Source organism: Drosophila arizonae, chromosome X (genome assembly GCF_054131065.1).
Source record: "Drosophila arizonae isolate 15081-1271.41 chromosome X, UAZ_ARI_1.0, whole genome shotgun sequence".
Taxonomy (NCBI): domain Eukaryota; kingdom Metazoa; phylum Arthropoda; class Insecta; order Diptera; family Drosophilidae; genus Drosophila; species Drosophila arizonae.
Genome location: NC_142927.1, coordinates 4,591,114 through 4,617,500, shown reverse-complemented (window position 1 = coordinate 4,617,500; position 26,387 = coordinate 4,591,114). Strand labels below are relative to the sequence as shown.

General features: G+C 39.1%; 1 protein-coding gene and 1 pseudogene across 1 annotated transcript in view; one reads left to right on the top strand and one right to left on the bottom strand.

Annotated features, from left to right (window-relative positions):
* Pde9 (phosphodiesterase 9) overlaps nucleotides 1–5,322 on the bottom strand; it is a 129,803-nt gene extending 124,481 nt beyond the window's left edge. The window contains exon 1 of the mRNA XM_089475898.1: nucleotides 5,064–5,322. The gene's annotated coding sequence lies outside the window, so the exon portion shown is untranslated. The remainder of the gene's footprint in view (nucleotides 1–5,063) is intronic.
* Nucleotides 5,323–19,940: 14,618 nt separating this feature from the next.
* On the top strand, nucleotides 19,941–21,281 carry LOC149267818 (protein krasavietz pseudogene; annotated as a pseudogene).
* Nucleotides 21,282–26,387: the final 5,106 nt, after the last annotated feature.

The following is a 26,387-nucleotide window of genomic DNA, read 5'->3' as shown; positions in this document are numbered from 1 at the left end:
TTAGATCGACATATCCCAGCAGTTTTCCAATTTCCAACTTGATGCACACAACGAATATGCCCCTTTCACTTGTATGAACGAGCATTCAAAAAAAAAAAAAAAAAAGGGCCAAAAGAGAAAATTTCCATAATTTTACGACTGGCTGACATGGCTGATACACAGGAGGAGGAGGCAGGAGCGGTGCACGGTCAGTAGTAAAGTGGAATTTTGAAGCACACTTGAAACCGTTGAAACCGCATTCCCCAGCTCCGCATCCCAGTGCGCCCCAAGCTACCCCGCTACATGTGCGCCAGCCAGTTGACAGGCATTTGTATCCAGCTCCATTTTAATATGTATGCATAAAAATTTATAGGTGCTAAAGTACGGCATCAGGACATGTATATGCATATACTTAAGATGCACAGCTTAGCCAAAGAAGCTCGCCTCAGCCATAACCCTCTCTCTATTCGTGTGTGTGTGTGTGTGTGTATTTGTGTGTGCTTTGGCCAGGGAATACACCTGTTCGCCAGCAAGTAAATGTGACTGGGTCAGGTGAGCTAGACGAAGGCGAAAAACTATCGCAATAGTTGAAATGCTTTTCACAATTTACGATTCAAATTAATGAGGGAGCAACGGCACTTGGCCGCTCCAAATGGCTGATTGAAAAATCAATTTGAAGAAAACATCGAAAGCTTTTCCTTGAATTCAAAATTGAATTTGACAATATTTTCGATGAAACGGTGCGAATTTCAGTCGATTCTCCTTGAAATAGAGCAGCAGTAGAAACTTGCAAGACTTATCGATATCGATAATATCGATAACAGTTTGGTCTTGTAGCTAAGCTCTGAAAGAAACTGAGAGAGTCTATATATATTGTTGATATAGCCACGTCAGCGGTTCGTCCGTCTGTTTATCCTCCGTCCGTTCGCCTGCCTTGAGACTTGAAATTTTCATTACCCATCCCTCTTTCTTATTATCGATAAAAATCAATTATTTGACTCGACTTTCAATCATAATTTATATATCGCAATAGCTAGAAATTTCTGATATACTTGTATGGGTGAGCTTGATGAATACATAGATTTTGTATTTCTTAGATTGTTCCACAACTTAAAAAAAAAAATGCATTTGATATACTCAACTATAAACATGTGGATGCACTCATTACCCAGAAATTATTATTGTCGGAACTTTCAGCGAAGAGCTGCCATGCCAATCATTTTACGATTCTCTTATACATACATTATAAGTATTATGTATCACCAAGCGCTCTGCTTATTACGCAGCTGACGTAGCGGCAGAGCTAAGACTTTACTATGGGAGCTTGATTATAGAATGTTCTTCTTTTTCTTTTTTAATAAACTATCATAAGCTAGTTCCCAGAGCGAGATAATGAAACTCAGGAAAGCACAAGTTTCTGGCTAAAAGTCATAGCAAAGCTCTCGTTACTTTTCTAGGAACTTTGAATTTACATGGCGCACAGCTTCATTGATGCCAACAGGTTGTAGAGACAGAGTTGCTGAGATAACAAGCAAATGACTGTTATTAAAGCGAGTGCTTCAAAGGAATAAAGATTTATTTGTAAACCTGTATATTGGTTTGCATCGGAAAGGCCAAGATAGAGCTCAGAGTTCATTTCTCTGTAGGTATTCTGAAATGACTTCAAAGGTGCCAAGTTTGGTTTGCAAAGCAGCATAGAAATGCTATCGATTATTTTGAAATCAAAAAGAGAAACAAATTTCCACAGAAACTAAAACTAGACAAATTAATCAACCCAATATGTTGTCTAAGTCACTATAGTTTTATATGGATGGGCATAAGTGAAGTTATTCCTGACCTACCTAAAGAGTCTCATAAGGCCTAAGTTGCTATATCTTTGCATTCCTCTGTCTCTCATGCGCCTTGAAACAAACACTAAAAATTAAGTAAACGAAATAGCATTTTATTTCGATTTTAGTAATTGACACACACACACACATTCTCTCTCTCTCTCTCTCTGTGTAGACAAACATGATTCCAGAACTGGCCTCAGCCAATGGCCGCTCTGACCATTCATATTTCCTACCAAATGCATTTTCATCTACATTAAATAAATGAAACTTTTACGCGTAGAGTGTGCTATGCGTGTGTATGTGTATGTGTGGGCTGTGTGTGCGTGTAAAAATCATAACTTGAAATGCGTTAAAATGCATATAAAAAAATTTATAGCCCTCACTTAGGCGCACATTAAATGACATGCGACCAGACGAGTAAGAAGAAGAAGAAAAAGAGGCTTGCTGTATTGGCCCAAGGCTCTCTCACACACACACACACACACTCTCTCTCTCTCTCTCTCTCTCTCTCTCTGCCTCTCTCTCTCTGTCCCACTCTTGTCGTCATCATCATCCTTGTGTCTCTGACCCAACGCGTTGACCCCAAAAAGCGTATAATGATGAATTGTGTGTTTCACACACACACACACACACACACACATACACACACCCATTCACACCTACACACCCACACAGCCACACGCACACACACACACACACTCATTCAACTGTGACTGCAGCTAGCTGTACATTTATGATATCAATTTCTTTTTCTTTTTTTTTTTTTGCTGCCTACTTTAAGGCGCAGCGCATTTAACTAAACTCGCAGGCGTGTGAAATTTCCTTTCTAAATACATAAATTTCATGCGAGGTGTGCTCCAAAAGTATGGCGAAAATGAATTATGAAAGAACTAAATATCAAACTTGATCCATTTTATTCAGCGTACTTCAAAGTAGTTCCCTTTTCCTCTTCGCTGCCCATTTTATTTTCTCAATCGTCATGAACATCTTCAGGTTTGGGTAGATGAACAACTTAAAGTTGATCCGGTCGGGCATGGATTTGATACAGTTTAATAGTTCGTTTTTGTGGAGTAAACAATATTCGAAAATGAGTCGAAGCACAAATAAAATATCCGAACTCGTTGGTATTAATGAGAGAGAAGCCTTATAAAGTTACATTGACACAATCTGCGCTACTATTCGGGGACACCTCGCATACGCGCTTCATTTATCATGGCTCAACTTTCAGCCATTTGCAGTTGACTAAAACATATGCTCGACTAGCTAAATTGCTCCAAGCTCTCTCATTCATTTTGTAGCTCACAACAGCTGACTGCAAAGCTGTTAAAAAAAAAAAAAAAAGAAAAGGAAAACAAAACCAAACTACGTTGTTCAATATGCGAACGAAGTATATCATATTATAGGGTATATCATATAATGCTTAATATATGGGCAATTTATATTTCTATTCGTAAATTTGCTTAGCAAATTGCAATTGAGACTTTAGAGTGTTAGACTGAGACAGATGTAATTCGGCTTCAATTTGCCAATTTCCCAGTGGATCTGGATATGGTTGCTTTATTTAATCCTAAGATGATGTCTATATTAACTGAGAAGCTATAGCTTTAAGCTGTGCCTGAATTTAGCTATACGAAATTTTATATTATATTTAAGATAATTATTTGTATCATATATATTATATATATTATATTATTTATCTGAGAGTTGTAGAGATAACAGTCAGGCTTCAAGTCTATCATGCTTCTAGATTCCTGAATAGCCATGCCTCCCAGCGGGCATTTCGACTTAATCCGAGCATTATGCAGCTTAATGAGTTAAAATTTTAAGCTTTTAAAATACCAGCTAGAGCAATGAACAAAGCGGCTAGACTGAAATAGCTAGGAGTGGACAGCTAGGGGGACAATTTGATGACCACAGAACTAATATACTCCTTTCACGTTGTAAGCGCATATGGAACAAGACAAATCGAGATGGACAGGGAAAACGAGAGAGAGAGAGAGAGAGAAAGGGCGAAAAAGAATTCTATATAAGAATAAGTGTATGTGTGCTCATGTGTGTGTGTATGTGTGTGTGTGTGTAAGGTTTTTCATAATTAAAATGTCATTTTTGTTGTTGTTGCTGTTACTGTGTGCTGTCAGCAGCAGGAGCAGGGCATATGCATAAAGCCCATTTAAATGCTTACGAGCTTAAAATACAATTTAAATACAGAATAGAATGAAAGGCTGCAAAACTGATCGAGATGAGAGAGTGAGTGGGCGAGAGAGAGAGAGAGAGAGAGAGAGAGAAAGCGACCAAGTGTGCTGACTTTCTTTGCAAGACTTCGAGAAACTTTTGAATTATTAGAAATATTTGTTTTTAAATATTTAAATGATATCAACAACAATTAAATGGGCTCTGTATTTAGGTTTTTATTTTTGGCATAACATTTAAAACATATGCAATAACATATTAGATAGCATTTCATTCAAGTTGTTTGGGTCATAAAAATTGCTTCCACGAACTGGCAGCTGGCATTAAGTAGCTATAGCAACAATTTGCTTAGAGAGCTGATATAAATATATACATATACATATATATATTATATATTCTATATTATATATATAAGCCTAAGCGTCTATGTCAGTAACGGCGAGAGAAAGAGAGAGAGATAGGGCGAGAGATAGCGCTAGGAACTTAAGCATTTGCCGCAACACTTGACTTGAATTTCTTAAGCTGTGTGTGCGCGAGTGTATGTGTGTGTGTGTGCGAATATGTGTGCATGTGTGTGTTTTGCTTTTGTTAATTTCTGTTGTTTGCGCTAACCCCAACAATGGCTAAACAGGCACACACGCACACACACGCACACACACACACACGCACACACACACACACGCACACACACACACGCACACACACACACACGCACACACACACACACACACACACACTCGCACACACAGCACTTGTGCCAGACAGACAAATGAACACGAGTTTGAAAGGCTGTATAAGATTGGGCTGACTATAGAGAAGACATTGCGACACACACACCCACACACACACTCATACACACGCATGCACACACACACACACACTCACACACACGCTTGCACACACATGTAAACCACATAAAAAGCAAAAGGCAACACGAATAAAATTGATGTTTGTGCATGCTGTGTGTGTGTGTGCGTGTGTGTGTGAGCTGATGTGTGTGTGTAGATTACTCATACGCAGCTTAGCCGCCGCTCAGTTAGGCTTTTTACTTAAAAGACTTGCCTGGCTTGATTGCTGTTGTTTTTGTTGTTCTCAACTTGTTGTTGTTGTTGTTGTTGTTTTTGTCGATTGTTGATTGTTGCTGCTGCTGTCTATTTTTTTCGTTTTTCTTTTATTATAATTTCTTTTGTGATTGTATTTAACATATGCATTCATTACATTTTGTTTTATATTTCGTATATATATTTTTAATCATATATTTTTTTTATATTTACTTTTATTGGCATGCATTCCAATTTGGGGCAAATATTACACATACGCACTGTACACCAAAAAATAATTTATCAAAAAAATCGTCTTACTTACATTAGTTTCAAATATCTTTAACAAAAAAAAAAAACAACTGTAAACAAACGCGATAAATACTTTTTTAAAAACAAATATAAAAGAAAAACAAAAATGCGTTCAATATGTTTTTTTGTTTTTTTTTTTAAATATCGGATATTTTTTGTTAAATTTTTTTAAAATATTTTCAAAATATTATTTATTTTTTAACACTCAGTGTGTGTGTGTCTGTGTGTGTGTCGTTGTGCGTGTGTGTGCGTGTGGCTGTTACCGTGTTAGCGAGCGAACGCGTCTGTGTGCTTTGTCTTGCGTGTGTTTGTGTCCCTCTGTGTGTCTTTTGTAATCCGCACAAATCCGCTGGTAAATTTGAACTGAATGAGTTCAAAAGCTAAAATGAGTTTGCATACCCAAAACGCTTCAGTTCATTGGCAACTGGCGCTAGCCGAACACCGACCCGAAGCGGCCAGAGCCGAAGTGCCAGGGGCCGAGCCAAGCCGCCAGCCAAGCACGAGCGCCGCTCAAACGAACAGCGCAATAGCAACTCAATGAGTGTGACAGAGAGGACCACAATGTGTCAGAGCGAGAGAGGAGCATTCAGTGAGAGAGAGCGAATAACAGTGTGGAAAGCTTTTGGCATAGTTGTCAAGAAAAAAAGTTGTTGAAAAACCGTTCTTGGAATATCCGTTATCAGAAATTAGCTGCACTGCCATATAAGATAGCATGGCTTGGCCCCCAACTGTTCTACATATAACAGTTTAATAACTGTGCTAATGATCCTCACACATATTATTGTTATATATTTATAACAATTCTGTTAAATATTTGAAATCAGAAACATTTTTGAAATAATTTTTTAAAGTAGAAATCATTTTTTGCTTATCTATTTTGTTATACTGTTATATTTGCGACATATAACACTAAAACTTTACAAATTTGTTTTCAACTTCCATACATTGTTCACATTTTCTCATATTTTTTATGGTAAACATAAAATATATAAATTCTATATTTGAACAATTTTCAAAATTTGTAAATAAATATATAAAACGATTACTCTCACTCTCACTCACACTCTCTCTTTCTCTATCTCTCCATTTCTTTCTAATAAACCACACTAATATTACTGAATAATATTATTCAAGTACCTAAAATCTCAAGTCGAGCACTTTCAAATTTTGTTTTCTGTTTTTTCATTATATTTTCTTTTTATTGAAAAAAGAACATATTTCTTTTTAAATTTTGAAAATATTTTTCACACACTCAAACAAAATAATATGAACTTAAAATTATAATTCTTCACTTTCTTAAAAAAAAGTTATATTTTACAATTTGTTTGGCTTTGACTTTGGCTTTGGGAACAGCTCAATCATTGAAGTGAACTGAACGGAACTGAAGTGAAGCAACAACTGAATCGAAGCCGACAAATGCAGCTGCTGCGGCCGTATAACAGGCAACAGCAAGGAGCATGAGCTTTCGTAAGCTTTTTGCCTTCGGCTTTAAAGCTTTCAAGGCTAGAAGAGAGCAAAGCCGACTTCGTGTAGGGCACAGCGACTGCGCTGCCAGCGCCATATAGCGCGAAAGTATGGAAGAGAGACAGAGAGAGAGAGAGAGAGTAAGTGAGTAATTATAAATGTGTATGAGTGAGCAGGAGCGAGAGTCCCTCTCTGTGTGTGTGTGTGAGTGTGTCTGTGCTTATATTTCGCACGTCCTTTTGTTGCTGTTGCTGTTGCTGGCGCACACCTGTGATTTAGCGAGGACGTGCGACGAGGACGCGGACGAGGACGAAAGTCCACGTTGTCCTCGTGCCAGCTGATATTTACCTTATTCCCCACAGCCACAGCCACATCTAAAGACGCAAAGAAAAGCGAGAATAAAATGTAAAAAAAAAAAAAATAAATAGAAATAAAACAAAAAAAACGAAAAATAAAACCAAAAACAAAAAAAAAAAAAAAATAATACTAATAATAAAATAAATAAATAAATAAATAAAATAAAGCAGGCGAAACACTAGACGCAACAACAATAAAAACAGGGAGCAGCAGCAAAAGGTTGAGCAGCAGGAGGAGCATGTAGAAGCAGCAGGAGTAGCTGCTTTATACACAAACGTACTTGGAAATGATAGCCCAGGTTTATGCTAATGTTTGCCGCTGCTTAAAGTAGTCCCTCACGCAGTCAATCAGCCAGGCAGTCAGTCAGTCAGTTAGTCAGTCAGTCAATCATTCACTCTGCTTTTTTATTATTTTTGTTTCGCCCAGCAGCAAAATCTGCTTTTATTGGAAATAGCTTGGCAGCCCAATTTGAAGCTGTCATCGATACGCCTCGTAATTATTTGGAAATTTTTGCACAGATTACTTAACTACCTAAAATTAGCTTTGGTATTTCTTTTCCTGCTTTTCCCGCCTTCTCTTTTACTTCTTCTTCTTCATCTTCTTCTTAAATTTAGCAGAGCTTTACATTAAGTAAATGCAAGTAATTGAGCTTCTTTAAGTAGATTCATGGGGCAAATTTCAACTTGACTTGTTCACTTGAGGCATTCGAATCATGCGCTGAGCACAGTTAGAAGAGCACAATTACCAGAAGATGAATAGATTCTCAATTGTTTACTGAAGGATAAACTTGTATTAATTTTACAGAATTTGTATGGCTAGAAAAAGGGATCGAACAATATCTCGCTCAACATCAAGGCTTCCTATATGAGTTATTAGTCAATCAATCAGTGGGGTAGCTTATTAAGCAGTCAATCAAGGCAAATTTAACGTTTGCAGTAGATAATAGAGGCAGATAAGCCTATGACATCATATGCACAGTTATTCGTCAGTCAAAACCATCTCTTTTGCCTCTGAATCAGCCGATCAATCAATCAATCAGTCAATCACGCAGACAAATAGATAATCAATTAGTTAATCAAACACATCAGCAAATAAATAAGGCATATTCAAATAAATATTACAACAATTAGGCAATCAATCACTGAGCTGCCAGTCAATCAATCAAGCTATTAATCAATTCATGAAACAATCAATCAAGCAGTCAATTATTTAGTCAAACAATTCGCTGTGAGTCACTCAACTAAGGCAGATTGAATCATCATCATTTTACATGATTTTCCAGCATTCAGCGCATTATTCCTATAATCAATCAATCATCTAATCAATCAATCAATCACTCAGACATATAGATGTCCTTCACAGCAGATTCGAGGCTTTCAGTCAGTTAATCAATCAAGATAGATTAGATTACATCACACGCTCCGTTGTCAGTTAATTATACGATCAATTACTCATTTCATCAATCAGTCAATCTTCTGAATTTTAATACGCTAATCACATTGTGACCTTGGTCGATTAGAATAAAAGCGTCAGCAAATTGATAAGTCTCTCATAAATTATTCAAACAAGCTCTGATAGATATAAACATGATTTATATTTTACTATCGAGCCCCAGATTTATATTTGTCCCATCGTCAAGTGAGAGGGAAGAACTCGATAATTGAGCTATATTAGAATAGTTTGCTCTGTGGACTGAGCTGAGGAGTTGGCAAGGGGCGAGGGGGATAAGTGTTTAACGACAAATCAATGCGAACCACTGGGACAACAGAATGCAAATCAAATTATTTGCGGCACATCAAATGCTTATGGAAAGATTAGGATGTGTCCACTGATTGGGGCGGTGGGATTTGATTTGTCTGCTTTTGTTTTTGCTTTTTCCACACTGTTCAATGGGGTGCGGCATTTTTGCATTGTCTTTAATAATCTTTGATATAAGTAACGGGACAGCCAAGTTATTTATGGCCAGATAACAATCGACAACCAATCAAACAGTCATCGGACTGCACGCCCAGCTGACAGCTGATGACTGACAGTCGATACGATGGCTGTAGAGCATTTCATGGTATTATTTAACGTAAAGCCTTTGGTATATAACCATGTCACGGCGCGCACTAGATGAAACAAGCCGCCTACCCACATAGAGTTGATCGAAATAGACACAGATTTGTCACAGATATGTACATATGTACATATATAATATATATATATATATCAACATATAGTAGTACATCTATTGGATATCTCTTATTTGGATGTAATTGAGAGTATTGACTGTCAATGTGAAGCTGGCTTATGTGCAGTCCTTGACATGATGTCCTTTTCACAGTTCTCAACTAATTTCGTATTTATTGTTTGGCCGTAAACCAATTTGATGGGCCAAAATGTGGATTTGCATGTGCCATTGAAATTGTAGTTACAAGTCTATTAAATTTTACGGCTTCGCAACGCTTGAGCCAATAATGAAGGCTACCTTACGGCCCTAACTACACCCGCAAGCCCTGTCTCTCCTGGCTTCTCTCTCTCTTTCGCTCTCTCCTTCTCTCTCTCTCTCACTCTCTTTCTTTACGTAGCGTTAGCTATTTTGTTGGCAACGTCCTGTCGGCCCAGGCATTTCATTTGCAGACGCAACACAAAATAAACCTAATTACACTTTACTTTCACTTTCACTTTCACTTTTAGATGAGGGAAATATGGGTGGAAGTGGCAGGAGCGCTAGCGCTTTTGCGGTACACCCGCAAAAACTTCAAAAGCATCGTCCGATGCAAAGTTTTTGCCAGATTTTAGCTGGTCGTCGCAATATAATTTTACTTTATGTAGAATATTTCAGTGCTCTGTTTCTGCTTCTGTTTCAGTTTCAGTTTCGGTTTCTGTTTCGGATTCGGCTCAGCCCGTAGCCAATTTGAGAGCCAATAAAACCATTTAAAGAGCCGTTACAAAGATGCCCCCCCGAAAATAAGGCTCAGCTCATTTTTCTTGCATTTTCTTTTCTTTTTTTTTTTTTGTGTATAGCTGCTCGTCTCGGCTCATCGAGTCAAATGCGTCACAGATTTTAGTGGACAACTTTTGAAAGCAGCAAAAAATGACTTGCGCGCATACACTAAGTAATACCCTGTAAGCAGCTAAGCTAAAAATTTATAATTTAAAAATATTAATTTTTCCTATAATCACAAGCATTAGTTGCTAATATACCCTACACGGTAAATTTCACATCTTTCTTTAGTTTTTCGTCAAGTACAGGGTATAGCATTCGTGGGCAAGCAATATTTTGTGTGCTTAAAATTTTAATTGATATTTTCCTAGCCTTTGGCACTCTGGCAGAAGCTCAATAATATATATTTTATTTCAGTGATTACAGGGTATGCGAGTGGCAAATTACATGGCTGCTACCAATATTGTGTATTACTGTCACATATTAGTTAATGTGCCCAATATACCCTAAATGTGCTGCTATTGCTTTACAGAGTATGTAAATTGTCGAGCATAAACTTTTCTCCAATCTCATGAGCAACTTAACGGTTTTAATATAAGTTAGTCCAAGTGTGTCACATTACCTCAGACTCCTGATACGCCCAGCATTCGCTACCATTGCTTTACAGGAAGTGCATATTTGATTTAAACCATTTCAATGGGCAAGTAAAATCTTTGAGGGCATATACCCTGTATTTACTGCTATTCTTACAGGGTAGCTAATCACTTTTTGGCCTTTCAATAGAAAAAATCAACGTGCTGCGGCAAAGCATATTATTTGTATATACCCTACATGAACTATCATTAGTTAACAGGGTATACGATGTTACACATCTTGATGAATAATTTTAGTATTTCCAGGCAACTTAGCTCAGGTGCTACATTTCTTCAATGGTAACCATACGGCCCCCTTCAGCTATCACTGCATTTACAGGGTATACAAAAATGCCAGAAAGCAGCGCAAATTTTTCGGTTGCTTACAACATAATGAACACTTTTTATATGCAAATAATCATAATAATGTGCCCTGTGTCTTGCCCTCTGTGTTTGTGTGTGTGTGTGAGTGTTGTTAAAGTGTTGTAAAACGCTTTTGAAGCGCTTATTTATATATGATTATTTAAATAATAAATGGGCGGCAGGGGCTCAGCCTCGACTCGATCATCAGCGGCGCTCATAAGTAGGCAATAACTTTTTGCTTTGTTGTGGCTTGCCTGACGCCATCCACGGCCCGCCGGCCCGCCGGCCCACCGGCCCCGCCCATCAGTCTCCCATTCTTCGCAGACTCATTGAGAGCCGTAATGAGCATGTCATTTAGCGTAATTTCTGTTGATTGTTATGGCATTACAGCGACCAAACAATATATGCAGCGCAAGATGTCGAGGGGGATGGGGAATGGGAAGGGGAAGGGGAAGGGGAAGGAACGCACAATGCTCAATACAAAACACTTACCAACAACAAGGAGTTTGGGCCTCTATTGAAGCTTATCTTATCATCAGCAGCGGGACTCACCACTCAAGGCATAAACTGCCAAAAAGCCAAGCACACACACACACACTATCGCTTGGCGTGCGTGTGTGTGCGTGCATAAATTATAGCTAGCTGACTTTTAGTGGGTTTTGCTTGAGCTTTCCTGCTCTAGCGAAACAATTGTGTGGAATTATGGCATCGGCATTTACCTGTGAATGAAACGTGTTGATTCGATCAGAAGTTGTAAATGGAGCGGTTAGCATTACATAATAATAATACATAATAATAATTATTCCCTTTGTTGGCTCTCAGGTTGATGCGAGAATTAACTCGATGAGGCGTGGCTTATTAATGAAAGCATGTTTTGAATGCACTTCAAGCTACTTGAAATATTTAGTCTACTATAAACCTAATTCGTAATTTAAGATAGACTTTAGAAGACTTCAGAGAATTTTGAGTGTTTGGTAAGCTATAATCAGAGCTCGGAGTAGAAGCTGTAAGTAGGAATTAAAGTCTCTCCAAGCTCTCGAAATATGTGGGTTATTTGGGGTATACAGATGGCTCGGAGTACTTGGAAAAGTCCTGGAAAGGTCAGAGTATTTAGGAAAATCGATAAGCAAGAATATTCTGAACACTCGGAGTCCTCGGATCATGCGGTACAATATTTGTATTTTGAGAACTCTTAGTAGACCCAGAGCTCGAGGCTCAGAGTATTCGGAGTGATCCCACGCTTGAGCAGAGTATTCGAAACAGTTATATTATGAATTAGGAAGGTACATTCGAAGAGGTGAAAAAAGCTGGGAATAGTCAGAGAGCTCACAGGAAACAAGTCACTCTGAGTATTCGAAGAACTGGAAGTACTCGGAATACGCGCAAAGGTCAAAGAACTCGGTCGGAATACTAGCACGGAATAAACCAGAGCTGCTTGGACTTGGAGAGTTCAAAATAACTGGAATACTCGAATCACTCGAGATATTCGGGGAAATACTTCGAGTGCCAAAAGCACTCAAATTCAAAGAACTCAAATCAATTGAAATGTTTGAAGAGCTCAGAATACTCAATGGGCTCGAAAAAAATATGCTCGGAATATTCGTCCGTATGGAAACAAATTTGACTTCATGTCCTAAGAGTCTTTTGTTGACTTTTTGGCAAATGCATAAAACACGCGCCGGATAAATACTTGTCATAAATGTTTGTTTAAAGAAATCAAATAAAACAATTGAGTTAAATCAAAATGCCACAAGCTCTGTGAGCAAAACTAAATACTTTAAGTTAACTAATTGCATGATGCTCAGACAGGCTTTACACATGGCCAAATAACCCAACAACTTGAACAGTATATACTATGTAGAAATTAGAGCATGCCAATAGAGATAGCTAGAGAGAGAGAGAGAGAGAGAGCGAGACAGAGGAGTGTAGGCAGTTAGGAGACAGAATTGAAGCCTGGCGTTCGTATTAGGCCATCAATGGATACAAGCAATTTCGTTTAATTAAAACATGCCAATACATTTTGGCTAAAAGCAACAACAGCAACAAGCAAGTCAGAGTGAGTGAGAGTAAGAGAGAGAGAGAGGGAGGCACGTAGCCCAAATACCCTTTAAAAACATTCACAATGCAAAGCTTGATGCAAATATTTCATGAGGAAAACCAATAGAGCAAAGTTGTATCAAAATTAGAAAAAATTTGTTACTCCGATTGGCAGGGAACTACATTTGACTTTTGCTCGCTTTCATTGACCTTTATCTTAGATAAAATTCCCTTTAAATATGGTCTATTGGGTATATAAATATCAGATGATATATGGCACTGCAGCTCTTTAATCGCTCAGCTCAGCTGCTTAAAATGATATATAGAGGGAGATGAAAAAGTATAAGATTTAGGATCTGTAGAGTTTTTCTTATATACATAAAACCTATACTGATCCCAGAATCCTCAATATCTTTAGGAGCAGCAACCATTAAATTATCCATTTATCAAGTTGAGTTCTATATAGGCCAGGCCATGGCACTATCTTATTCTTTACTTATCCCGACAATGCAGTTATTCGATTTTGGGACAAAGGAATAGCTGATAAACATAAAAAATAAATAAATAAATAAATAAAGACAAATCCTTTGGGCACACCTCGCACATGCGTATATTCACTTTATATTACAAGAACTTTCAAATCGATTGAAACTCTCAGTACACACTAGCCAAAATACAGGGTATTATTACAGCAACAACAACGACAACAACGACAACAACAACAACAACCCAAAGATCAAACACATTGAAAATGTTGAGCAAACAGGCAGAGCGACAAAATGCACACTTAAATTTTATGGACGAATTGCAGCAAATGGAGCATTGTGCCGCATGCCCCAAAAGCCGCTGCCCATGATGATGACGATGGCGATGATGATGACGCTGATGATAATGATGAAGCGGTACAAGCCAACGTCCTGACCCTCACCACTTGATGCTCATTACAGTCAATTGAAGTTAATGCAGCTGCCAGCTGTTTTGTCCCGTTTTCCTTTGTGGCCGCCTTCTGTTTTTCTCTTCTTCTTCTTTTTTTGCTTTTTTGGCTTTTTGTCTATCTGCCCGCTTATTCGCCTCTGCGTTTTTCACTTTGCTTTTCAGCGTGCCAAAAAAAAAGGTAAGACACAACAAGTGACAAACAGGAAAGTCGGCGACAGAATACTCGTTCAGCTAACTGAGATATTAATGGGTCTATCCAGAACCCAATTTCGAAAACTATAAAAGGTTTTCAAGCTAGAGTCCAAAATTGATGCTGAACTGCCTCTAATGATAGAGTCATAGAGGAGCGCAATAGAATATGCATATGTAATGATATGGCAGGAGTTTAGATATATCCCACATTTGAAGTGCTTGAAATTAAAAGAATTTATTATGCAATCCATATGGTAATTCTGGATTGACAAATCTTAGATTACTTTCAAGCACTCACTCTCAAATGAGAATGATTAAAATAGATATATATATATTTTTATTTTACTTTTTCGGATATGTTTTTAATATCCGAATAATATATCATATTATCTAGCCACTACTTTCATAAGATTTAAATAAACTTCTCATTGCCTCGCGGTTTCAGTCATTCATTTGAACAATTCCTATCAAGCATTCGGTGAACATGCAATAATAAACGATCTTCCTATAAATGATTCAATATATACTATATGAATAGAACATCAATATGGATCGATTACAACATTCATAAAAGATTTCACTTGCAAAACCTATATACTCTTCATGCAACACCCTGAACGGGCATAAAAAGTATGGAGAACGAAAAACGGAATGAACATTTTGGCGCAGTCTGTCATTATGGCAATTTAATCGAGCGGAATTAAAGTGCTTAAACATCATAAACAAGATTTAATGTGACAAAAAAGCAAATCACAGCGAGACAAAACCAGCAAAGCACTGAGGGGTCAAGGGTCGGAGGGTGCTGGCGTGTGGGGGTGGGGGCGTGGCTGACTGGTTGACGGGGCCAACATAAATGTCAAATGGCATTTGGCTAAAGATGACAGCGAAATCCTTTTTTGTCTCATAGCCCTGCCCCAGCCCCCACACAAAAAAACAAAAACACCAAAAAACACACGAAAAACAGAAGCAGAAAAAAAATGAATGAAATAGAAGAGGAATATCATAAAAACAAAAATCTAACAACTGCGCTTGTCCACGAAGGGCGGAACGGGGCGGGGGACGATGGGCGCTGGGTGGTGGGCGTGCTCGGTCTTGCGAGTGGGCGTGTCATGAAAAATCGCGCTCTAGTTACATCTTCAAGCGTTTCATTTGGATTATGGAAACGTTTACATGACAACGGCGGTTGCAACCGGATCCAGCCTAATTTTTAGCTCAAGCCAACGGACGTGAGTGTGTGTGCTATGTGTGTGTGTGTGTGTGTGTGTACGGGTACATGTGTCAATGGTTTTGCGCGTCTGTGTGAGTATCTATATAGAATACTCCCAACTACCTGGCGTAATTGTTGTTGTTGCCCTTTGGATACCCTGTAATGAGAATTATTGACAGAGCGGCATATGGAAAAAGGAAATGTCATGTAACAAATGGATACTGTAATATCTAAGAAATAAACTGACATGAAAACTATTGAGCTCATTTACTGAATCGAAAACTCCATCACAGCTATATGAACCAGTGAACTGATTCCGTGAACAATTCAAGAATAAGCCAGGAATTTTTAAAGTATTGCGGCTTAGGGTATCTCATAGCGAGCAGCCTCAACTAGAGCTTTCTTGCTTGTTTTTTATATGTTTTGGGAACGACACCTTACGGCTTATCTAAATATTTGAGCTGCTGCCGCCTCCAATGTCAATAAAACGGACACAAAACTGTAAGCCGAGCTAGAGTTTAAGGGGAGCGAAAAACGAAAAAAAAAAAAAACAAAAAAAGAAAAGGATGCTACAGCATAGAGAGCTGGTCTATGGCTGCTGTACAGCGGCAACTGTTTCAAGTACTTCAAGTGGGCGCATTAACAAGTTCCATTTAAATTCTTATTTATAAACTGGTTTTTACAACGAAAAGGGTCAAGCGGGTCAAGAGAGCGAGAAAAAAAAAACGAAATATATATAATATAAAAATATATATAATGAACATTAAATTTGGCTAAAATTAGGTTCATCTAGAAACCAAGTGATTGATTGAACTAACTTAAGGCAAAGATCAACATCCGACTCAACTATATATAAAAATCTAATTATCTATAAATCAATCAATCATTCACGCACACTTCGCATTCAATCAATCAATCGTTCATCGATCATCGCACAATGTGAATTTATTTATTGTTGTTTATTTTTATTGATTTTTTTTATTTTTATTTTTTTTCATAATTGGGGCAAAGCGCAACAAATCAAACACTTGAGCTTCTATCAAGGTGTTGCCCCATCAATAAGTGTCTCTGTCTACCAAACACTTCATCAAAGCTCTTATCATAGCATGTATATAATACAAAATTAAAATCGAAAAACAAAGAAAATCAAAACACAGAAGCTTCTCTAACTTCGTTCTGTAAATGAACGATTTATGGATACTCCTGAAATCGATAAATATTCATGACCTTATTTATGAACTTGAGAATTACTTGAATATTATATTGATTTTCATAAACTTCCATCTTAAGTTAAGATATAATACTAATATAGTTTAGTGCGACTTCGTGGAAATGGAGAGAGATATGGATACATTTAAATATAGTCTTATGCATGCTTTATAGATAGATCTATAGATCTTCTGAAGAGACAAATAGACAAGGCTATATCGACTCAGCCCGGATTCAACTGCCCCACATACGCTTGAAGGCAACCAATATGCCAAGCTTTTACAAATTTCCAATGGATTCTAGGGTATAAAAATGCACGTGCATATGTCTTATCTCTAAGGGGAATTTGCTGAATCGATCAAAGCGTAACGATAAAAAAAACATCAATTTAAATCGGAATATACTTTTGAAAAAGTTTCGTCCATACTAATTAAAGTTGAGTTGGGTTGGGAATGATAATATGAGAATCGAGTAACCAGTGTTGTATAATTCTATGTTGTTGAGTACCGTATGGTCATCAATAGTGCTGTACAACGCCAAGCAGTCTCAATTGGCCCCACTTGGCATTGGAAATGACTCAGTGAACTGAGCTGCAATTTAGCAAATATCTCTGTCTACGTCAGTATTAAGCATAAGAGCCGTTAATTGCGAACAGAGTGTTGGCAAATGCCAAAGGCATCGTAATTACTATTTCTGCAAATAAAAACAACATAAGCTGATAAATCATATTGAGAGCAAATCAATTTCAGATGCCACGTAATCGCATATAGCTCAATTAGTTGGTCAATCGGCTCGATGTTGATTTAACATAAATCGCTAGCTCAATATGCAAGAGGAATTTCCATTCAATGCACACACACACACACATACACACACACACATGCTCTCTCTCTCTCTGTCTCGCTCTCTAACTCCAGCATTGTGTTTCTGTCTCTGTTGCTCAGCTATTTACATCTGATTGATATAAATGAATGTTGGGAAGTGCGTGGGGCAGGAAGCGAAATGCCTTGAGGGCATCCAGCAGCGCGCAGACTAAAGCTAGCTGGCATTAGATGCCAAGCCAAAGTAGAATAGCGAATAAAGACATCTACATGACAACAATGTTGTCACTCACACAGACACACACACACACACACACACACACACAGAGAGAGAGATATATAGGCAAGCTTGGTATGTGTGTTTGGTATTTGCCTTTGCGCTGCTGACAGCGTCTAAGCGGTCATTTCATCATGTCTACTTTACAACACCGACAGAGAGGGAGAGAGAGAGAGAGAGAGAGAACAGAGACACCCGCATACACTATGTTATGCATGATATGACAAATGAAATATGAGAGTAACTTCACCTAAACAAACAAAATGACGGCTAGCATATTTATCAATAGAAAAGGGGCTTAACAGTGAATAGAAAGAGCAAAACAAAGAGGAAGAGGAAGTGGAAGAAATTTATGCAAAAAGAGTGTGCGAATGAGGAAGAGCATAATTACTAGCATAAGAAACATACGCGGGAGCAGAAAGAGCAACCAATAAAAGCTTTGTCTGTATTTACCCCCTGCTAGATTGATTGATTGAGCTTTTGATTGACGATCAAATTTTAAGATCCAGACTGATCGAACTATTATTTCCGATCAGATAAATACATCAATCAATTTCGAAACTTTATTTATCTAATTATTACGCAATTGATTGACTGGGTAACTGATTGATAATTGATAAGTAGTGATAAGAAAAAAAAAATACATACAAAAAGGATAATCAATCGGGGTTCAACTAAGAGAAAACCGAGCTGCTGTGGAGAGCATGCAGCTATATTTGTATCGCCTGATTGATCGATTGACTGGTTTACCAACTGTTTAATAACAGTTAACAATTAATTATAAATTGTTTATAAATTAAATATACTCTATTGAACCAACATATTTTTAGATACTCTCAATGTCCTGGCGCTCTCACTTCTTTCTTTCTCCCTCGGGTTCAGATTGTAGAAAAAAAAAAAAAAAAAAAAAAAAAAACAAGTAAAAAAGCTCTAGTCGAGACTGCTCGACTAGGAGATACCCTGAACCCTCTAATCTGATATTCTAATCATTCTGCACTTCTTTTATGCACACATACATACAGATGCATCCACAGCAGATGCCTGCGCTCTGCTAACTGCGCAGTAAGCAGCGACTGCGCTTGGGCTGCGCTGCAGTGTGGGCAATATTATGAGAATTTATTTGTCGAATAATTTCTTTTGTAAACATATGATCTTAATGAAACTTTCAGAGTGTAATCATATGGTAAATATGTGTGTACATTCCAAAGCACAAGTCTCTAGTACTTGAAATGCGAAATACAAATTGGGGGAGAAGGGGGCGTGGTATCCAAAATCTGTAAATTACAAAATCTTTGTATCGATTAACTTTATATACAACACAAATTTGAAGACTCCAGGTATAAAATTGTTCAAGTTAGGCTAAAAAAACAAAATCAATTTTTCGATTATTCTCGATAAAAAAGTTATCGGACGATTTATCGAAAAAATAAAGCAAACTCGTACTGCGTATGGTACACACGAGTATGCATGCCAAATTTCAGCTCTCTAGCTCTTATAACTTCTGAGATCGACGCACTCATACGGACGGACGGACGGACGGACGGACGGACAGATGGACAGGGCTATATCGACTCAGCTCGTCACGCTGATCAAGAATATATATACTTTGTGGGGTCTGCCACGCCTCCTTCTGCCCGTTACATACTTTTTCACAAAACCATTATACCCTGATTTCCCATTTTCAATGGGTTCAGGGTATAAAAACAATTTTCCAAACAGCATCGATTTGTGAGCTTCGTAAGCAGGCTGGGAAAAAAGTTCTATGCTAAATCATAATTTTTTTTAGTTTGTGCAAGATTTCAAATTAATGTAGAAAAAAAAAAAAAAACAAAAAAAATCAAAAAAAAAAAATCAGTTTTCGCTGATTTCTCCAAATCCAAACCAAAACAGTAGAAACCAAACAACAGTACAGAAAATACAACTCGACCCCAACCCCAAGAACCCCGTGAAATTTCATTTGAGCCAAGATAGACACGACTTTCGCATGATTTCTTTCGATATGACTGACTATAGATAACAGACAGAAGAAAAAGAATCATTTAAGCGGCACAAGCGACAGATCGAAGAGAAGGTACGCGGCGCGAAAGTAAGAGATAATTGTGCAAGCGAACGAGAGAAGAGTGAGAGAGAAAAGACGGCACTGAGAGAGACAGAAAGAGTGAGATGGCATCGAAATATATATTGCCCTGCTTTCGTCTGAAGACAGGCAATCGCGTGAAGAAGGAAAAGGATAACGAATGCTTGGGCTATCGCAACGAGCTGGTCGAGGCACTGGATCGAGCCAAAGGCAAACTGGAAGCCACTTGGAAGGCGCTCGACCCTATTGTGAGCAAGCCGGAATACCAAAACTACGGCGAACAGCTGTTCGATGTGCTCTACACGGGCGGCCTGCTTGCAGCCGATGGGAAATTGTCAACACGCGGCGATCTGAAGCTGAGGACGAGCTACTGCGTGTTCAAGACCCACGACGAACTGAACGCGCTGCGCATCTACGAGCAGCTGGTGATGCGTTTGAGGCGACGCCACAAGCACCTGGACGCGGTCTTCGAGGAGCATGCCCAGCGATATATCCGCCAGCTGGCGAAGTTTGATATGGGCGCCCGGCGACGTCTCGCCCTGCTGATGGCATTGTACTTGATCGACGGCCAATTGAATCCACGTTCGCTGCTGGAGCTGGGCACGGACCAGGCGAACATCGACGACGGCCTGGCCATGGAGTTTATGCTGCTCATCTGCGGCGCGCTGAAAAGTGAGCGGGGCTCCAGTTTCATGCTGCAAGTGCTCAAGAAGTCCGGGCTGGAGCACAAAATCATCAGCTTCATGCCGCCAATGCTGCGCAGCGATTTGTATTTCCGGCAGGTGTATCAGGAGAGCGATTTAAATGAGGTGATCGAGCTGCATGAGGAGCGCGCCGGGCTGGTGTTGCGGAAGCAATTGAAGCAGCGTTTGCTCGATGATTTTCGCGAAAAGCTGCCCCAACTGGAGATTGTAATGAATGTGCGGCAATTTCAACGGGAACGGCATATGTCCGATTCGGAAATCATTGGCATTGTCTGGCAGACAATCAACGAAACGAACGCTAATATGAAAAGCCATGGCAGTGCGACGCCGGAGCAGGCGCTGCGTAAACTGCAAATCTATGCACCGCTGCTGAACGCCCTCTGCAGCACGGATAGCGCTCAGATAGCGTTGCTGATGCGCCTGCAGGAATGGTGCTACGAGCATCCTTCGCTATTCAAGTCATTCGAACGACTGGCCGTCCACCTGTATCGGGCCGGTGTCCTCAATGAGGATGCCATTGTGCGCTGGTATGAGGTCGATCATATCGATAAGGGCAAGGTGGCATTTCTTAAGCAAATGCATCGATTTGTCCGCTGGCTGCATAGCGATACCGATGCGAATGCCCGTGTCGATTACAATAGTTTTATGATACATCGCCAGCATGTTGAGCCCATCTATAGCGATGCCGTATCGACCAAACTCAAGTTCGCCAAGTATGCCTAGACAGATATATGTATATCTATATATATGTATACATATATATGTATATATATCTATACCTATATCTTTTCTATATCCATATTTCTGCACATATATATATATATATTTATATATATATGTATATCTATAGATATATATATATGTATGCATATATGTATATGTATATATATATGCATATCCAACTTGCCCTGGATAGTTTTGCCGTGATTTCTCTCCTACCTTCGTCACTGCTCTTACCAAATGAATTGCACTTTTACCCGCACTATGTATTCGCGTAAGGTCGTATCCACAGATTCTATTGTAGCATTTGGCAACAAGAAATATTAAAACAATAGCATTGCCAAACAAAATATAAACAAATAATATTAACAACAACAACCCTGAATAACAACAACAATCCATTAAAGCCAGAATCACAAATTTCAATCAAAGCTCTTTTAATTCGCCATTGAAAAACTTGAAACCTGGGCTAATATTTAACATCTCCTTCAGGCGCACTCACCCACCCACTCGCCCACTTAAGCGCTCTATTTTCTTTTTATACCCTGAACCCATTGAAAATGGGAAATCAGGGTATAATGGTTTTGTGAAAAAGTATGTAACGGGCAGAAGGAGGCGTGGCAGACCCCACAAAGTATATATATTCTTGATCAGCGTGACGAGCTGAGTCGATATAGCCCTGTCCGTCTGTCCGTCCGTCCGTCCGTCCGTCCGTCCGTCCGTCCGTCCGTCCGTCCGTCCGTCCGTCCGTCCGTCCGTCCGTCCGTCCGTCCGTATGAGTGCGTCGATCTCAGAAGTTATAAGAGCTAGAGAGCTGAAATTTGGCATGCATACTCGTGTGTACCATACGCAGTACGAGTTTGCTTTATTTTTTCGATAAATCGTCCGATAACTTTTTTATCGAGAATAATCGAAAAATTGATTTTGTTTTTTTAGCCTAACTTGAACATTTTTAGACCTGGAGTCTTCAAATTTGTGTTGTATATAAAGTTAATCGATACAAAAATTTTGTAATTTACAGATTTTGGATACCACGCCCCCTTCTCCCCCAATTTGTAAAAAACGCATTTCAAGTACTAGAGACTTGTGCTTTGGAATGTACACACATATATACCATATGATTACGCCCTAAAAGTTTCATTAAGATCGTATGTCTACAAAAGAAATTATTCGACAAATAAATTCGCGCAGCCCAAGCGCAGTCGCTGCTTACTGCGCAGTTAGCAGAGCGCAGGCTTATGCGTGCGTGTGGATGCATCTGTATGTATGTGTGCATAAAAGAAGTGCAGAATGATTAGAATATCAGATTAGAGGGTTCAGGGTATCTCCTAGTCGAGCAGTCTCGACTAGAGCTTTCTTACTTGTTTCAAATTAAGCAAATAACCATTTCTAAGATTACAAACTGTTTTTGAAGATAAAGGCAGCACTAAACAAAGGAAGTTCGGATTACACAAGCTAATACACTATGCACCCCCATCGAAAGTAGGGGTACACTCAATTGGTTGAGGAGTATGTAACAGGTGGATGACGACAGGTGGCGATGCCACTGAGCAGGCTCTAAGAGGTAGATTAGAGTGAGAAGTAAAAGAAAGAGGCAAAAATAGAGAGAGAGAGAGAGTGAGAGAGAGAGAGAGTGAGAGAGAGAGATAAAGAGAGAGTGTAAGGATGAGAGTAGGAAAACTGAGATTTCGAAAAGAGTGGTAAGATATAAGGAAACGGGAAAGAGAAAAAGAGAAAGTGAGAGGGAGAGATCTGTATGTTCGATCAAAGGAAAGAGAAAGAAAAAGAGCTAGGGGGAGAAACAGAAAGATAGTGAAGTGAAAAGTAGAGACAAAAGAGGAGGAATGTAAGAGAGAGATAAAGAGAAAGAAAGAGAGATATAGTGAGAGAGAAGACTGAAAAAGGGGCAGAAAATAAAAAAAAAAATAAGAGAAAGAGATGGAGATGGAGATGGAGAGATGAGAGGCAGAGAGAGATATACATACATACATCAGATAAAAAGAAGTAGCAATAGCAGTAGTCTACTTAATATATGAACACAATACAATCTCAAATACGAGAGAGAGAGAGAGAGAGAGAGAGAGAGAGAGAGAAATAGAAAGAGAGAGAGATCTCAGATAGAGAGCGATAGCGATATACATATACAATACTTCGAGCTTCGTCTGCCTGTCTGCATGCATGGACTAAGCTCTTAGTCACAACAAGAACTAGAGAAGAAAGAATCGATAAGAATCGATATGCAAATTAGCTTCGTTGAAGGAAACTTGAAGCTGACAATAAGAAGGAAAACACTTATCAGTCTTTGAGCCTGACTAAGGCCATATTTGCCTATATCTAATTGGAACTATGTGTTGTAGTGTATTCTCTAGTCGGCTATGTCTTACCCACGCTCAGTGCATTTGCAGCTTGATAGCTGCAGGCTAGTTACTACCTGTTTCTGATATCCTTTTTCCATTTACACAATTGCTGCGTGGGCTTAAAACGTAATTTTTCTTAATATTAATTTCGGATTTTCTTTCGCGTCGACTGCAGTTGATGTCGAGTGACCTTTTGGTCTTGAGCGCGAAACCAAAAGAAGATTCCTTTGAGTAAACGCTAAAGCTGCACGCGCTACAGGCGCTACGCAGTGTAATGCAGGATAAAATATTGCAAGTGCCACGCCTCGGGGGAATAATGGAAGGGAGGGAGGGGCTCGAGGCGCCTCGATTTACTGCCCAGCGCCCACTTTTTGATTGTCGCTGGAAAAGCTTCCAACTTAAATGGCGATTTAATTGAATCAGTTGGCGGAAATTATTGAATTTTACATGAGTGCATATGCGTTTTAATTGAAACCCGATGCCACAAACTAAAAGCAGCATGAAAGAATACTGGAACGAAGAGTTATATGAGTTGGAAATACTCTGTAGACACATATATATATCTGCAGACATATGTACAACTTGTAGGAGATCTATAGAAAAAGAATTGTCATTCAAATATGAAACGATTTTCCCCATAAAAGAAGTTTGCCATCCAACAAGCTATAATGGAACTGATTTCATCTATATTACTGCATAAGTTCTACAGATATATACTATATATATTACTACTAGCTTAAGTTGCTAAATTTGCTACTGTATTTAGTTGTAATGCAGTGTTGCAAAACAGCGCAAATCAATCATGCCACAGATTGTCGATCACGTGCCTAAGGCAGAAGCTGGTCAATGGCAACATCATCTGTCCTTGCGCCTTCACCTGGAGCTGCACCTGCCTCTGTGGCTGGCTTTGCCCCGCCCATAAAGTACAAGGCAAGTGAAATGAAAATGTTTCGTCGACGCAAGCTCAGCGATTAAATTGAAGCCGAGAACACAAACAATTTTCAAGAGCGGTAAGAGTAGTCACGACTGTAGACATACCCTCTCTCGAATTCAATGTGTATCAATCTCTGTCCCTGCCACACTCCCTTCTGTCCATCTATATCTCTATGTATCTGTCTCTTTCTCCCTTTCTGTCGTTCCTTATCTATCTAACGGTCTATCCATCTGCTTCTCGATCCCTCTGAGTCGATATTCCTTTGTCTCTCTATCTTTTTTATCTCTCTATTTACTTTTCTCCATTTTCTCTCACTATACTTGTGTCAGTCTTTTCCTATCGACTTGTCGCTTCCTATTGATCTCTCTCTCTCTCTCTCTCTCTCTCTCTTCCTATTGAATCTCTTTCTTTCTCTTCTCTTCTAATCTCTCCATATTGGCATCTTTCTATCCTCTCTCTCTCTCCTATCTCTATCTCTCACTCATCTCTCTCTCTCTCTCTCTCTCTCTCTCTCTCTCTCTCTCATCGCTCTCTCATCTCTCTCTCTATCTCGTCTCTCTCTCATTCTTTCTCTCCCTCTCTCTTTCGTTCTCTCTCTCTCTCTCTCTCGTTCTCTCTCTATCTCTCTCTCTCTCGGTGCTTTCACCTAATTTGTTTACCCACATCTATTTCTGTATTATTTTCTTAAACGTTTACCTAGCTCCGTTGGCCTTTTGCTCATTTTGCTATTAAGAAACGCTTACAAACAACATCTGAATAGACATGCTGCACTACAGCCCACTGCACCGCAGCCCACCGCACTCCCGCCCCCACCAGCATTTCGCTAGTAGCTCGGCAAATATTATAGGAAAAATGATTGCGCTCCTTGCACTAAGCCATTGCCAACATAAGCTGCAACCAACAGCAGCAACAACAAACTTGGCTGAAAGGCGGAAAAGACAACAACCAGGACGACCTCCAATTAGAAATGGTTTTGCTATTTGGTCGCGTGCATATGCTTCCCTCGCTCTCTCACTCTCACTCCCTCTCTCTCGCCCCTCGTGCTCCCTTGCTCAGTGTGTGCGTGTGTGTGCTTATGCTTGTGTGAAATTTAGCGCGCAATACTGCCACACACACTCACACACACACACACACACACATACACCAGCACACACCCAAGCACCGATTTATGCCCCACAGGCAGCAAGGAGCAGCAACAGTTTCACCTTTACGCCATATTTATGTTTGACACCGCAACACACACACACACACATATATATATATATATATATACACAAACACATTCCCCTTCTCTTACTCTCTCTCTCTCTCCTCTCTTACTCTTGCGAATCAGTCGCAACCTTTGCTCACGGTGACGTTGCTTTTGACCTAGTAAAATGCAACAGCTTTAAAGTCAAAGTGCGATGTTTGTTGCCTTTGCTGCCCGGTGTAATTGTTGCCATTATTACTGTAACCATTACTATTACTATTATTATTCTTATAATAATGATAACAATTATTATTATTATTAGTTTTGAAGCTGGCGCTCTGGAATCATAAACAATTGACATACATTCATTCATAATTACTTATGCAGACACACAGGAAAAGAAAGTGTGTCAATTGCACTTGCAAATTGTATCCATAGCAAGGCAATGATCAGCTCAAAGATACCCTGTAAGCAGCCAAGATTATTCAGCATAAATATTGAACGGCTTAGCTTTTGTCTCTATTACCCAAACGTGATGGCAATTAAGACATTAAATTTTTTTTTTTAAGAGTGATCAACTAAAGATACCCTATAAACAAAGATCCTTCAATTTTTTTTCCTTTAATCTG